The sequence below is a fragment of the Rhinatrema bivittatum genome, chromosome 4, assembly GCF_901001135.1.
Source record: "Rhinatrema bivittatum chromosome 4, aRhiBiv1.1, whole genome shotgun sequence".
Taxonomy (NCBI): domain Eukaryota; kingdom Metazoa; phylum Chordata; class Amphibia; order Gymnophiona; family Rhinatrematidae; genus Rhinatrema; species Rhinatrema bivittatum.
In genome coordinates, this window is record NC_042618.1 from 99483650 (window position 1) to 99500804 (window position 17155).

Genomic DNA, 17155 nt, shown 5'->3' on the forward strand with positions numbered 1-17155 from the left:
GGTTATGATTCCTTTTACTGTATCAGTAGAAAAGATGATGGCATGCATGCCTGAGCTGTTAAGACCACTTAAATTCTTAGTTGGTTATTTTCACAAGCATTCTGATTTTATATTTTAACTTACCTTTTTCTGGTTAATCAGTACTCTTGTTATTTTTTGCATACTTAAAATTTTTTTTTATTTTGCTTTGTCTTAAATATTTTTGTATCTTTTTGGCTCATATATTAATGCAGTGTAAGATTTATGATTTGTAATGTGATTGATTATTTGTTTGACTTATTGTAATTTGCTTAGAATTTGTTAAAATAAGCATGTAATGGTCAAGGAAGTGACATCAGCCACTCAGTATTGCTACTTGAAGCTTATGCTCCGCATGGCGCTGCATTAAAAGTGGCTTTCATATGTGATTCTGCATTCTTTGCGCCTTGTTTTTTTCTGTGAAATTACTCTGTAATCGATGGTGACCTGCCAGAGAACCGTGGACTTAAAATAATTCTCCTTCCCCGGGGCTGTGGCCTACCTGAAGGAAACAGACCCCGGCGTGGCTGGCGGTGCTCCACTCGAGAGAGACAGTGACCTGGCGGGACCAACCAGAGCAGAATTCTCTGCCTGGTTTAAAGCTCTAATGAATGATATTGTGGCCGTTAAAAAAGAAATTCAGGACACTGTGGGAGATTTGTGGCGCAATGTTGACGACCTGGGCCAGGGAGTGTCGGATATTGAACGAAAGTTTGGATGAGCACTCAGAAGATGTGATGCAGCAATCCAAACCCGTTCAGCAGTTGACAGAGGAACTTGCTGATAGAATGGAAGGTTTGGAAAAATCATTCCCCAGGAACAACATTGTGATTAGAGGTGTTAAAGAAGAGGAAGGTTCTCCTAATTATCGTATACTGGTTCAAGATATCTGCAAACATATTTTGAATCCTCGGATCCAGATGTGCCAACAGTGCAGATTGATAAAGGCTCATAGATCCCTGGGGAGAGCGCCAAATAATCGACCTAGGGATATTATAGCCTGCCTGCATGGTTTTCCAGGAAAAGACAAAATAATGCAGAAAGCAAGAAATATGGGAGTGATTTCATGGCAAGGAATGAGGCTACAGATCTTCAATATTTCTGCTATTGCCCTACAACGACGACGGCACATGAAGTATATTACAGATTTGTTGGGTGCTGGTAACATCCGATATAAGTGGTAGTATCCACTTGGCATTTCTTTTACCATCCGTGGGCAATCCTATACTGCCCGCACACCAGAAACTGCGGAAGGCTTTCTGCGTCAGAAGGGTAGTGATATTAAGGAGGCCAGTGTGGACCCTCATCCTGGCCCTCGTAAGGACATGACCCGATGGCAGCGGATTGGCAAAGGGGGCAAGTGCCTGTGGAGGAAATTCTAGCAGGGATATCCCTCAACCAGTGGATGGAACCTGACTTTTGTTTCCAGCATTACTCCTTCAAGTTGTCAAATATGCTCTTTATTCTCTTTATCTGCTGATTTTTCTATGGTCATTGTATTTCCATAGCCTCTGTTTAAGTTTGCGATCGATATGCCAGAACCGGAGACGTCATTCCTCTTGCTTGGTGTGATGCATTTATCACACTTTTTTTTTTGCTTCCTCACTGGGATTATTTTGGATTGGGGTGGAGGAAGGGGCTTAGAGGGCCTAGTGTGTTCCAGGCTCTTATTTAATTTGTCAGGCGGGTTGGCTGATATTATTTTCTTTATAGATTATCTTCTTGGTACAATACGGCTGATATTAAAATTGTATCCTTTAAATGTGAAAGGACTAAATATCCCTTGGAAGAGGCAATTATTATTTGAGGAGCCTAGGCCTAGTCATGCCTCTGTTTTTCTTTTTTCTTCGAGATGCATTTTATTAAAAAAAAAGATGAACGATTATTGAAGAATAGATCTTTTCCACACATATGCGTAGCCTTCAGTGCTTTGCAAAAGAAAAAGGGGGGGGTGTAGGTTTTCTAAAGATTTAAAAGTTGAAGTCTTGGATAGCAGGAAATATAGGGAGGGGAGATGCATAGCATTATTGGTTAAGATAGACTCCACCCTAGTAACTTTAATAAATATGTATACTCCTAATGTCGCCCAAGGGGCATTTTTTGTGAGACTTGAATAAGACCTAAGCGATTTTATTCAGCGTCACAGTTTGGTGGGGGGGACTTTAATCTCTCACCCAATCCTCATGTTGATAACTCTTCTATACATAGGGATGGTCTTAAAGGTACAGAGAAATAGATTGATTTTTTTTTTCAAGACTCATGGGACCTCCAAGATCTTTGGCAGATTTTGAATCCCTCGGGGAGAGAGTATACCTTCTATTCCAGAGTACACGGCTCTTATTCCAGGATAGACATGCTATTTGGGGATAAAGTTTGGGTCCAAGGTGCACTTCGTGTGGCATTGGTCCAGTTTCCTGGTGGGACCATGCCCCCACTTATGGGAATTTCCAGTTATTGCAGAATGATAAAGGTCAGCAGTGTTGGTGGTTAAACAATTCATTGCTGACTGATAAGAGCCTTTGTAAGGTGATGAACCTATCCAGACCCTGTGGGACTGCTTTAAAGCTGTTCTACTTGGTAGGCTTATTTCTAAAGCTGTGGCAGTACGAAAGAATGTTCTAATAGAAAAATCAGATTTATTATCTATTAAACATTTGGAACAGTGTCATAAACAGTTTGGGGGAACGAGAACACAGAGAGAACTGGATGCACAATGGGGTAGGTTGCAAGTCATTATGAGTAGTAACATTCAACATAAATTGGATGGGTCTCGCCAGATTTTTTTTTTTTTTTTTTTTTTTTTGAGGAGGAGGAGGATAACAAACCCAGTAAATTGTTGGCCTGGCAGTTGAAGTGGTGGGTTTCCCATAGCCAAATATTGAAAATAAAAAACGGACAAGGATCTTTTGTTTATGATAATTATTTAATTTGCGATAGATTTGTTCACTTTTACAAGGAACTATATACCTGTGATAGTTCTATACTAGATTCTGATATAGATGCTTTCTTGGCTGAGGTATCCTTGTCAGTTATGTCGAAACAAGTCTCTCAAAATATTGGATGGGGAGATTTCCCAGGTGGAAATCTTTGGGGCTATAGCTTCCTTTAAGAATAAAGCTCCTGGTTTGGATGGCTATACGGACCTGTCTTATAAAACTTTTAGAGATTTGTTGATCGCTCTGCTTCAGCGTCTCTTTAATCAGCTGCTGAATAATCCAGTTCTACCTCCTTCTATGGCGTTGGCAGGGATTATAATTCTGCCCAAGTCCAGTAAGGATAGTACCATATGTTGCTCATATAGGCCAATCTCACTACTAAACTTAGATTTAAAGATTTTGGTGAAGATTTTGGCTGGGAGATATAATAATGTCTTGCCAGATTTGATTCATGTAGATCAGTCTGGTTTTATATCGGGCAGACAAGCCGCCGATAATATTTGTAAAATTGTGAACTTGATCTGGCATGTGAGGGCAGGGGACATACCATCGGTTCTATTAGCTATCGATGCCAAAAAGGCATGTGATCGGGTATACTGGGCTTTAAGTTTGAATTATTATGGAAGATTGGGATGAGTTAAAATTTCTTGACCTGGTTATAAGGCATCTCATAGAGGTCAATGGATCTTATTCCAATATTTTTTAGTTATGTAGGGGTACCAGGCAGGGGTGCCCGTTGTCTCTTTTATTATTTGCATTAGTGATGGAACCACTGGCGGGAATGATTAGGCAAAATGGGGATATTAAAGGTATCCTAGTGGGCCACATTCAATTCAGATACCGTTATCTGCGGATTATATTTTATTTATTATTGTCCAACCACATCTGTCTTTATCTGTATTAGTTCAGGAACTCCATAGATTTAGCAAGGTATCTGATTTCAAGGTTCATGTGAGTAAATCGGAATTGTTGAATGTCTCCCTTAATGATACCTAATTGGATTCCCTTTATAAAAATATTTTCCTTTTAAATAGTCGTTATTTAGGTATTCAATTGGGGACAGATTGGAAGCAACTATTTGTTATGAATTACTCTTCTCTCTTAGACAAGACCTCTAAAGATTTGGATATTTGGTCTCCCTATAATTTTTCCTGGTTGCGTTGCATAGCTGTTATTAAAATGACTGTCCTGCCCAGGTGACTTTATTTCTTTCAGTCTCTTCCTATTGACGTCCCCCATGCTTTTCTGCTCTCACTTCATAAGAAAGTTTTTCATTGTATCTGGAAGAGACGACCACCTCGAGTGTCTAAGCCGGTACGTTTTCTTCCCAAAAGTAAGGGTAGGCTGGCTGTCCCTGTCTTTACGAAATAATATGCTGCATCCAATTTGTGAGCTGTTTAAGTGGTCCGCCCGATCAGCCCATAAGCAATGGGTTTATATAGAGCAGACTGCTCTCCATCAAAATTCATTATATTGTAGAAGTTGGGGTTTGCCAGGTTTGGAGAGGTATCCTACTAGTACCAATCCCTTTTCGTAGTTGACGTTGAAGCTATGACGGTATTGGAGGAAGCATTTGACAGGTCACCAATATTATTCTCCACTGCCACCTTTGGGCTTGTACAAAGGGGTTTATAGTCTATGTGATTCTTTTTCTCTGTTTTCCCAGTTGATTCAGAAGGGGATATGGTGTTGCAGGCAATTTTTTCCATGATTCTAAGCTAGTAACCTTTGCTGATTTACAGCTACAATTTAATCTCTTAGATTCTGATCATTATTGTTATGTACAATTATCTCATTGTCTCACTTACTCGTTTCTTAAAACTCGTGTTGCTAGAGTCTCATCTTATTTTGAAGAGTTATGCTTTCAACAGCGCGTTAAGGGGCTCATTTCCAAATTGTATATTTTGCTATTTCCCAAACATAATCCACCATTTAAACATGTGCTTGGTTGGGAATCTGACTGGGGGAGTCGGTGGTTCCTTGAGCAGTGGGAGAAGGGTTACCTAACTATAGCTAAGAGCTCCATCTCGGCTGCAATTGTAGAAACTAATTATAAATGTTGTATAGGTGGTACTTCACCCCCTCTAAGATTGCATACATTTTTTCCTAATTACTCTGACAAGTGTTGGAGACTTTGTGGGCTAGCCGGGTCTTTTTATCATATCTGGTGGACCTGTCCAAAAGTTCTTCCTTTTTGGAAATGGCTTGCTTCATTACTATGTGCATTGACTTCCCTGGACATTAGGTTTGATTCTAAAATCTATCTCCTTTCACAATACCCATCTAGTTGGTCGTCTGCTGAAAGGAGCATGATCAACCGTGTATTGTGTGCGGCATGGCCGGAAGGGGCAGTCTTTTGGAAACGGGAGGCTGTGCCCTCTTCTACATCGATATTTCGACCGCTTTGGGATCTCCTGTCCATCTGCCGTTGGAAAGGACAAGGTGTCTATTCATTTCCAGCTTTGGGAGCCATTTCTTCGCTGGTACCACTGGCTCCCTTAATGTTGCCTCTTTGGGTGCACTCACCTGTTCCTTGATCAACTTATATATATGTGCTGGGGATTTCCATTCCCTTTCACTTTTTCTTGTTTCATTATGTTCATTCTCTCCTGGGGGGGTTCCCCCTCAGACTGTGGTATACTTATGTCACCCATTCAGCCTGGCCTGTTTATGCTGTGGCGTTGTGGCCCTGCAGTGGGGGAGGGGGGGGGATATAATTTAACTAAAAAAAAAATTCTGTTAGCAGTCATATCTTTCATTGTGCTTTTATTATGTTGTCAGGTTTATATGGCTTTCTGTACGGCGATTGTTTTCAGAGTTATGTATATCTGATTCTGCTACAGTTAATAAATATTAAATTAAAAAAACCCAAAACCAAGCATGTAACAATTTTTTTTTTTTTAATTTAAAAATATATTCTTCAGATGTCATGAGAAGATTTCTGTCATTCTGTGGCACCCGGTAGTGGGGATTAGTAGAATTGTAGGCGATTCTTAGAGAGTTGTACATCCAGTGTCCTTTGGGTTTGGTATTCTGGTTTTTACATGTTTTTGTGAAGTAGATGTCACAATCTAGTTGTGTTTCTGATCTTTTTATTGACTGATCTGCCAAGCTGTGTGGCAACCTGTGGTATCTTCCATACTGTGGCCATATTGGTCTTTTGAAAACTGGAGACTTTGCTGGTCGGGATAACTTTCTAAAGGACCAGCAAAATAAGTTTGTAGTACATGAAACCCAGAATGCGATGGCAGATAAAGATCCTAACGCTCATCTCGTCTTCATAATTTATTTCCTGGTGTGTGATCTCTTCGCAAATAAGGATCCTCTGTGCTTATCCCATGCTTCCTTGAATTTTGTTACTGACTTTTCCCTCCATTGCCTCCCCTGGACGCAGGCTCGGATTTAGGTACGGGCAACATAGCCAATTGCCTAAAAATACCCAGGCCAAAGAAGTGCGGTTGTCTCAAGGAAGGGAGCCTGCTTTAGCAGTCCACGTCAAAAGGGCTGCTGCTGTGGCACTCGGGGACTTTTAGGGATGGTGGAGGGAAAGGAACTTCCTCCATTTTCTGATCCCCCAGAGTGTACACAACCTCCCCCTGCCACACCACACACTCTCATTCCCTGCCTATGGACTCAAAACTCTCAAATTTGGCCCTGTCTTAGATGGCCTTTCCAATGTGCTTTTACGATCACAAGGGGCACTTCTCAGTTTCTCCAGGATCCATACCACTACTTCAAATGCACTAAAGATATCCAAATATTACCAGTTTCCAGGGATCGGAGGGGGTTTCCATGTGGGGACTGACACCACTCTGTGCTGTGGATATGTTGTGAAATGTGGCTCACATCTGTTGCCATCATATATTTAATATTTTCATTGGTATTCATGCATTCCATCTCTTCAGATTGTGTTAGGATTTTTGCCGTTATTTTAATCCATGTTGCTAGTGCTGTAGTGCACTGTGTGAGAACCAAATTTGTGGCGTACATTTTAAACTGTTACCCTATCAGGCAGCGTGGAAAGGCCCCAGAGTTGCAGCATCTGATGCTCGGATTTGATTGTTTCAGCCGGGTTTAAACTGTAGTTGAGTGGCACTAGTATAGGTCTGTGCCCAGCTGTACCCTAATGTAAGACTGCCGGGTTCACCTCTCTGATGCCCCTGGGTACCAACTGTCAGTCTAGCTTGTACGCCAGCTTGAGTGAATCTCTTCACAAAGGTGGTTGATAAATTGTAATAAATAGTGTCAGTTCTAAGCTACTGAGTTATGATGGGATCTGTGCTTGTTCATTAGCAATCTGCAATCGTTAATTAGTATTAGGAAAACCCAAGAACAGTTCCTGTGACATAATTGGCTGTCTGAGATGTCCCAGAAATATCGTCATGGGTCTGATCCTTTAGCTACTGTCGACTGCTGCACAGATCTTTCTATGTGAGATCCATAAACTTCCTGTAGGAACAACTGTAACAGTATTAAAATATCTTTTCAGTATTTTACATTTTTTTAAAACTCTTCTAGCACATGTAATGCTTGTGAAAGAAATTGTATGTTGAAATCCAGAGCACATACAGCATGAATAGTGGCAGTGTGAGCTTCCCGTTGCTGCTCTGATAGTGCGGCTTGCGACCAGCTCCTGTGAATGAGCAGCTTGTACAATCCCCATGCCAAGCTGGCATCTCAGCTGCCAGCAAGGGTGCCGGTTTTGTTTGACTTACGATGGTCTATTTTTAGTGACATGGATCACATGTCCATTAGGTGTTGGATGCAGACCACAGCTTGTTTTGTATAGGTCACCAAATGGCTTTCAGTTAGTAGTGATTTTTGTCCAGTACCAGTCTGAGCTGGATTTGAAAAGGTAATTTAGGGGCCTGTGAACTAAGCATTAATGCCAAAGGCACAAAAAAAGGGGTTGCATTAGCACAAATGTAAAACTTGTGAGCAGTAGCACTAATCATCAAGGCTTCAACCCTGGTTACTGTGCATTCATGCATCTTGTATACATTCATAATGTAGTGCTCTTTTAAAAATATATCTAAAGTGGAGAAGAGAACAAAACACTCATTTGCTTATCGCATGCCTGGATCAGAAATGGCCGGGCAGTATGCAGGCTGAAACTCTTAAGGTGGTGTCTTGGGAAATTTGAAATATCAGTAAGTGAACAATTTATATGGCTGTCCAGGGGAAGAGGATTGGGGGGGGGGGGGGGGGGGGGGTTGGGAGACAGGCATATTAAAAAAAAAATAAATCTGGGAGGCTGTCCTGGGGAATGGTGCTAAAGTTAGAACACCCTCCCCCCCAAAAAAATTATTATTCATTGCAAGGATTCTTGACCTCTTTCTATATAAATCTCAAATGTTTGTTTAATTTTTTTAGGCCTTTAGACTCTCCAGTTTAATGAAAAGTACTCCTGGTACACTCACAGCCAAGTGATGATCTCTGCCATAGAGGGGATCAGTAAAGAATATTCTTGGTACATATGCAGATTCTTCCTAATTGCACCTAAATGTATGTGCGCATATATTGGACACATGGTAAGAGTCACACAAAAGGGGATGAATTGTGCTATTCAAACCTCTTTGTACATATACTTTCTGTGCCACAGACACAAAATGGGAAAGTCTGTCTGATACACGAGACCCTTGGAGGTGACAAGCTCCATGTCACTGTTCTCTCTCGTGTAGAGGGATTGTGGATTGTTAGGGACAGTGGCCATTTTCTGGCTGTTGGCGTCCTGTTTTCACGAGTGCTTGGCCGGTGAGGTCTGATTCTTGCAGCTGTGCCTTCTGTCTGCATGTCCTCGGCCTTCCTAATGTGTCTGGTAAGTGATAGAAAGTTTAAAACAGGAACCTATAATTGCATTTTTCCTCTCTCTCTCTCTCTCTCTCTCGGGCTTGTCAGAGAAAGGGAGAGGTTTGCTTTACCTGGAGATTTGACAGAGCAGTAGTTTCCAGCTTGGTCCTGGAGCCTCCCCCAAGAGGTCTGGTTTTGCATGTGACATTCATAGTGAATATGCACGAGACATATCTGCGTTACATTAGAGACCCAAGGAAGGCTCCAGGACCAGGTTGGGAAACACTATTCTGGAAAAATTAGCTTGTGACGACAGTGCAATATAAAACAGTTTTGCCTTTTGTGATATGGCCCCAGCGTTTGGGTGCAGATGTCCACGAGCACAGATCTTAAGGATGGGGAGAGGCCTGCAAGGGACCTGTAGCAGCTGTGGCTCTCATTAGAAGAAAAGGAGATGCAACGGAGGATCGCCCTGCCTGCCATTGTTGACTTGCACATCAGCAGGGTGAATGCTCACTCTTGCCAGTGGTGTGCTCAGACTGTTTGCCCCCATAGTGGATGGGCAGGTGAGCGCCTAGGTGATGGCTGGAGTGGAAAAGAGCTTTCATCTTTTTCTCTTCTTTTGCAGATGGGTCCTTAAGATCTTAACTGCTGATCTGATAAAGGTGGCAGATTGTGACGTGAAGTTACTGGTGATCAGGGTGATGGTCATGGGAGGTTTGGATCGAAAACGGTGACTCCAGAAGCTTTTTTTTTTTTTTTAGGAGGCCCTCCTGGTCACAGCTGAGAACTGAAAGAGGCTGGGATGAAGCTCGCTGTGGGCTGCAGGATCTTTATATTGGTGATAATTCTGGGAGTCCCGATGGGAACTGTTTAGGCATTCCCTCTGATTGTGGGGTATTTAGTGGAGGGATAGTTTAGTAGAACGAAGGGTCAGCTGGTGGGGAGGTTGGTAGGGAAGGAGAACCTCCCCACAGACATCTGAAGTGATCCAATATCTGCATTTTATGGAGTTCTGGTTGCTTGGGGGGTGGGGAGAAAGGGTTTTAGGGGATGGGGGGGGGGATATTGCTATTCAGAGTGATTCTCGTTCTTATGACTCTGACTAGGGGTAGTCTGGGATGAGGATTTTTGTGCTGATCAAACAAGTTTCGCAGTCTTGAGTGATGAGCTCAACCGAAACAGTAAATGCAGGTAGTGGCCTCCAGCCAAGAGTAAAAACATCCACAACTGAGTTGACATTAAATATGAAATCCAAGAGGAAATGAAAACAAAACCAGCCGGGGGGGGGAGGTTTCGGCCCTTGTTTTTTTTATTTTTAGTAACTTCCCCCTTGTTTTTATGTATTTGTGGAACAAAGTTTTCACGTGTTGTGCCCTCTCCTCTTGGGAACGTCTTCTTGAAGTCCGTCTGGGATGGAGACGTCACCCAGGACTGTTTTTGAGGGATGGGTCCTGTGTGTTGCATCTTCTTTTCCTGCGTGCCCTAGAGGGGCCGATATAATAAGCTGCACTCGGTAGATAGAGCGCATGGTTTTATCTGTGGTTGCGCACACATTTTTTGTGTGCAAGCTTTACTCCCAATGCAGCAAGGAGTTTTGCACACACAAAATATGCGCAGAACGATGTATGTACAGGTTAGCAACTTCTCATGCAAATCCCATGCTGCTAATAATGGCATTAACTATCATCCCTTCTACGCAGAGAGGTGCACTGGAAACTTAACTCCTAAACCAAGGTGGAGTAAGATTTCGAGGGTTACTGTTAGTCCATGGGCAGAAGCAGAACTTCGGTACGATGTATGTACAGGTTAGCAACTTCTCATGCAAATCCCATGCTGCTAATAATGGCATTAACTATCATCCCTTCTACGCAGAGAGGTGCACTGGAAACTTAACTCCTAAACCAAGGTGGAGTAAGATTTCGAGGGTTACTGTTAGTCCATGGGCAGAAGCAGAACTTCGGTGCTGGGACCTGTGGTTGGGATTTTATGTGCAGAAAACATGGTTTATGTGCATATATCCGTTTTATGCACTCTTAAGCATTTTCTTTACCCGCTAACAGGCCGATTCCGTAAAGTGCGCTCACCTGAGCGCGTCCTCAACCCCTTATACAGTAAGGGGTTTAAAGTGTTGAAAACGCACGTCCAACCCCCCATCCCAAAACTAATAGCACTCATCACATACAAATGCATGTTGATGAGGCTATTAAGCTATGTACCCGGGATACTGGAAAAAAAAAAAAAAAGTGCGGCTTTACGCTCAGAAATTAACGCCTGCTCAAGGGCAGGCGTTAAATTTCTGAGCAGCCTGAAAAAGTAAACAGAAAAGCAGAAAATATTGCTTTTCTGTACACCCTCCGACTTTAGTGTTGTAGAGAGATTAAGTCAGAGGAATCAAAATGTAAAAAAAAATAATTTTAGATATATATATATATATATATATATATATATGCCTGTTGGTCAGGTTAGGAAAACGGATGCTCAATTTTACCGGTGTCCATTTTCCTAACCGTGGCTGTCAGGGGGTTTGGAAAATCGGCGCTCGTAAAATTGAGCGTTGGTTTCCTGAACCCGCTGACAGCCACCTCTCCTGGGTTTGCACTGCTAAGGAGGTGCTAGGGACACGCTATTGACCCTAGCGCCTCCTTTTTAGCGTGACCCCTCATTTAAATACAGGATCGGCGCACATTGGGAGAGCAGGTGCTTAACACTGAGCGCCCATTTTCCCGCACTCTTACTGTATTGGCCTGATTTTTGCCTTTGTGAGCATTTTTTTAAAACTCCCAAGGCATTAGCAAAAATAAAATTAGCATTTGTATCCTATGTGCTGAATTTCAGTGCACAGTTTTAATGCTCAGCTCATTAAAGAGGCCCCAGAGTTAATTGTGAGGCTGCATAGCAGAGCAGTCTCCACTGGGCTGTTTGATTAAGCAGCTGGCGGGCCCTGTTTGCTCAGGATTCCTGAAGCTGGGGGTGTTCGCACTGCAGGGTCTGTCTGACATTTTCAGCCCATGCACCACTGCCTGCTCCCGCCTGACTTCATGACTGTAGTTAGTTGCTTCAGACATCCTTAGGGCCAGCCAGTAGGCTGCTGAGAAACCAGATATTTGGAATAACTGTAGCAGCATATTTTCAGAGCTTATCACAGAAGAATTGGCTGGATCTGAACTCTGTATTCTAAGGTCGGAAGGACCCATGCTAGGCCCTGCTCCTTAACTGAAGCCACTATCTCTCCCCAGTTTTCCCGTTTTACTTTGCTGATGGTAAGTGTGCTGTCCTGTTAATTAATGCAGACCAAGTTCTTACAGGGTGAAAAATGCTTAAAGATAGACTACCTTGTTTCAAAAAGCCGGTTCCCAAACTGAATTGTGACCCCCAAATGATGTCACGTGAAAAGGGCTGCTTCCCCTTGCTAGTCCAGACTGCCACTTCGATCTGCAACCAGCAGTCGTTTCCTGGGTCCAGAAGCGTGTGAGCATTCAAGGCCCTGTTCCTCCTCCTGAGTGGGCTTCTGTTACAGCCTGTACCTCCTTCCTCCTGCACGGGATTCTTGTTGCAGGCTGCGTGTCCCTTCTCCTGCACTGGGCTTCCTGTTACAGGCCGCGTCTCCCTCCTCCCGCGTGGGCTTCCTGTTAGGCTGGAAACTTAGGCAGAGGGCCTAGGCCTGAGACCATGCGCTGACTACTGCAGCTGTTTCCTCTATCTGCTTCTCTTCCACTTTGGGTGAGTAGGGGATTTTGGGGGGGTCTGTTTTGTTCTTGTTATGGTCTGGGGTTGTGTGAATTTTCAAGTGTTATGAGATCAGAATGGATAAAAGCTTAGGAAGTGCTGTTTTTTTTTTAAAGTGATTGTGCAGTGGAAGAGAAGGACACCAAAAGACCAAAAATGAAATACAGCTTCTGCAAACCCAGCATGAAAATTTAGCACTGTTCAAACTAAAAGCAGAGTTGGAGCTGCCATCTCATGGGAAATGCTAAATTGTAGAAGTGAAACAAATAAAAAAAAAAATCCATGGATCTAATTTTGGGAGTATTCCTGTTTTGCTGGAAGATAAAAATATCAATATGACCCTGTATTTTAAACAAAACAAAAAAAACAAACCAGTTTTGGAAATCATTTGCTTCCAAATGCAGTTTAACTGAGGCTCTGGCTCTGCCCTCAGGCTCTCCTGCTTGTTAATGAGTTACAGACCCTTAAATTCTCACGCTCACTAATGGACTCCTCTTTCACCCACAGATGATATTTCCAAGCTGGCTCTGTTGAAATGCTCCCCAGTGCTTTTATAGAGGAAAAGTAAGCTTTCATATAATTGATCAATTCCTTTTACAGATATTTCTGGTTCCCTTCCCCCCTCGCTCTCCCTCCAAGCAGAGAGAGGCTCAGACTTTCCCCAATGTGTACGTAGCAGCCTGGGATTACAGCATTGAAAAGATATCTTTTAAAGAATAGGCTTCCTCTGATGTACAATTATGTACACTTAGATACACATTTTAAAATGGAGCGCTGTCTAAAATTCCTTTCGTACAAAGGAATAACTGTCCACATTGAGAGAAGTGGCAGCAGACTGAGGAATCGCAGACGGCAGCATAATCCTAATTAACAGGCTGATTTAGCTGGGCTGGGTCCTGCTTGCGTTTCTTCCTTGGATCCATGCCTTCTGCATGGTTGAGACAGATCTCTCCTCTGAGACTCCTCAGAGTTAAACATGTGAATATTTTAGGGAATCTACTTCCTGCCCTTGGGCACTCTTTCAGAAAAATTTTAAAATAAAGTCACTTAGATCCTCTTGTTCTTGGACTTATTTTGGATGAAGTTAGAGGTTTTAAAATCTATTTTTCCCCATCAAACAGGCCGATACAGTACGGACAGCTAAAAAAAAAAAAAGGGCGTCCGTTTGGGTACCCTCTCTCAGAGAACGCGTGCACAGCCCCCTCTCCTGGGTGCTCGATACACGATACAAATGAGGGGGTCACGCTAAAAGGAAGTGCAACGGACGGTTACGCACCTCCTTGGCCCAGCTGTCAGCGGGTTTGAAAATTGGATGCTCAGTTTTAAGAGCACCCACTTTCCTAACCGGTGCATAAGCCACGGGTTAGGAAAACGGACGCTCCTAAAATTGAGCATCCGTTTTCCTAACCTGACCTGCTGCCACTTTTTTTTTTTTTTTTTTTTACCTTTTGGTTCCTGTGACTTAATATCGCTACGATATTAAGTCGGAGGGGATAGACTAGAGAAAAGCAGTAGTTCCTGCTTTTCTGTACACTTTTTCGGATGTGCGGCCCGGCCGAACATTTGTTTTTCGGTATCCCGGGCGAGTGACTAATAGCCTCATCAGCATGCATTTACATGTGATGAGCACTATTATTTTGGACGCACTAAACCCCTTACTGCATAAGGGGTAATGGACGCGTGTGGGAAAACGCGCGTCCAACAGCGGGTTAAGCAGTGCGCTCAGCAGAGCATATTTTACAGCTGTGGGGGCCTGACAGAGGCTCCTGGCAGTTACAGCCTGCAGTCACCAGGTTGATAAGGACCGGCTGGTTCCAGTCTTTTACCATCCTGTTAGGGTTAAGTCTCCAATACTCTCGTAGTTCTGATGTTGTCTGTCTTGCCTTTGGATTTGGAGATTCCATTCAGGCGCACACGTCCCTTTCTTAATTCCTCAGCAGCAGACAGACAGGACGGTTTCATTTCTGACAGGGTTTGGTACTCCAAGAAAGTACTTCCAGGGTTGTGTTTTGTTTTTTTTTTTTGCTGCCGCAGGTGTTCTTTCTCGGACAGCATCTGTGTTTTGTGAGCTTTTGTTGATGGAGGAGAGAGTATTAGGGGGTGGGGGGAGGGTGAGAGGTTTTTCTGTGGTTTTTGTTGCCATGAATTCTGGATTGGTGAGGAGATCTTTGACAGTCCACTGTGGTTTGGCTACAAGCAGGCCAGGAAGAAATCACTGAGGGGCCAGATTCATTCCTGTCTCTTGAACCTGGTCAGGATCGGGAGGTGTAGCTGAAATTGTCTGTAACCCTGCTTCTCTTAGGCTATGTAAAATTTGAACATGCTAACATAAATTTTGTGCTGTGTTCCAAAGAGTAAAAGGACCTTCTCTGAAGGAACAGAAGGGCACCCCGATGGAGTATCGGGGTGCCCGGGCATAATGTGGGTGCCAGGCAGACGCCGCACCGGCACCCCGGGGGGGGTGGGGGTGGGGTGGGAGGTTAGAGCGGGGAAAGCGGGCTGCTGTGCGCACATGCCTGCGCCAGCGTGCCCACTCATTGGCTGCCATCCCCGAGGATGAATCTGGTCCTCGGGGAGGCAGGCTGGGAGCCCTAATTGGCTCTCAGAGAGGAAGGAAGCCAATCGGCTGGAACCCAGCCGATTAGGTTCCCAGGGAGCGCCGGCAGCTCCCTCTTTGCCTGCCGACGCTCCCCGGGCTCGCATCCCGCCCACCCACCCTCATGGCACTTGTTATGTTAAGTTATTATGTTCATATTGTTTATGTTAGGTGATTATGTTCATATTGTTTATGTTATTATGTTCATATTGTTCTTCGAGCCGATGTTTTCGCAACCGGGGGAGGCGGGGTTGCCCGAGCCAATTGGGAGGCAATGTGTTGAGGGGCAGGATAATTTGGTGCAGTTGTCCTGCGGGAGGCTCCTTGCTGCCAGTGGCGGGAGCTGGTGGTCACAACCCCTTGCTGATGGTGGCGGGGGTCGTGGGTATAGTGCAATGTTAATATCTGTGCACCTTGCTGGCGGGTGGCGAGTGCGCAGGGAAGCTGATGTAAAGTCCTGGCTCGGGCACCTAATTGTTGTACAATAAAGTTGCGGCCTGTTTGATCCCACTCTTGCCTAAGTCTCGTCCAGGTTATCGATTGCATTGCTTGTTATTGATTTGTGAGAGGGTGGGTGCTGGGAGAAAAGTCAGTCCTGGCTATCCATATTAGAGCACTGCTTTTACTAATGCAATTAAACTGAATCTCCATACAATAGTAGCCTGTTTCCTAATGCTTGCTTTATTGTTAGTGGTTGTAGTTTAGACAGATACAAAACAGTTCTATCTGTGCATGAACAGGATTATCACAGATAAAGACTTTCATGTTCCTGTTTAAAGCAATCACAAGCATGTAAATTAGCTCATTCAGATGCAATAGGTTGTAGCACTTCTAAATATCAAAGCTGGCATCAGACTCTGTGTCTACATCATAGGAATATCTGAGCTGGGGACATACCCTCCAGAGGTGTTTAGGATCAGTTGATTGATCAGATTAGTCATGCCAAGCCTGCAGGACTCCAAGGTGTTTTCACTCATCTGCACCATTAAGCTCTGGAATTTGTTGCCAGAGGATGTGGTTAGTGCAGTTAGTGTAGCTGGGTTTAAAAAAGGTTTGGCTAAGTTCTTGGAGGAGAAGTCCATTAACTGTTATTAATCAAGTTTACTTAGGGAATAGCCACTGCTATTACTGGCATCAGTAGCATGGGATCTTCTTGATGTTTGGGTACTTGCCAGGTTCTTATGGCCTGGATTGGTCACTGTTGGAAACAGGATGCTGGGCTTGATGGACCCTTGGTCTGACCCAGTATGGCAATTTCTTATGTTCTTCCCAAGTAAGCATGGTTATTAGATGTTCAGACCCATCCCATAAATGGATTTCACTTATGAAGTTCATTCGAGGTTGCTGCACGAGCTGAGCGGCCGATGCAGTAAAGTGCGCTCAGCCTAGCGCAGGGGTCTCTGCGTGGTTGGGCACACGTTTGGGACGAGCTAGACTAGTACCCGATGCAATAAGGAGATTAGCACATCTGAAAAGTGTGTGCCCAAACAAATGCGCAGCCGATAGTGCCCATTACATGTACATTCCATGTAGATGAGGATATTGCCTATTCCCCCCCCGATGCAGGAAATCACAGGGCACCCAACACACACTTCTTAAGGCTGCAAATTTAATTCCAGCCCCGGTGGTGGCGTAAAGTCAATTCCCAAGTCAAGGGCTAATGAAAAAAAAAAAATATATATATATATATGATCCTTTATGTATCCTCTTACTTACAGGCCGATACAGTAAGACGCGGTAGAAAGAGTGCGGTAGTGCCGGGCGCACTCTCGTTTGCCGCGCGCACAGTTTGGATCACATACCGCTCGATACAGTATTTAAATGGCATGCAAATGCAAGCCGCGTCCATGAAGCGCAATCCATTTACTGTATAGAGCGCTATACAGCGCCTATACAGTAAAATGGGTGCGCTGGTACCTCTTCTTATATGCTAATGAGCCTCATTAGGCCTGCGAAGGGCTTACAGATTTGAAATGTCAGGTACCAGGAAGTGGATGGTTCTCCTATGCTCGGGCATCGGGGATTGCCAGTCCTCTCTCCCCCTCCCGAAGCAAGGCGCAGGGCGAAAATCGACTCGACATGTTAT

The 17155-nt window shown here is 43.9% G+C and overlaps 1 protein-coding gene across 5 annotated transcripts in view; it reads left to right on the plus strand.

Annotated features, from left to right (window-relative positions):
* The window catches only part of PLEKHG3 (pleckstrin homology and RhoGEF domain containing G3), a 192660-nt gene that overhangs the window by 97075 nt on the left and 78430 nt on the right, over nucleotides 1-17155 (plus strand). The window lies entirely within an intron of this gene.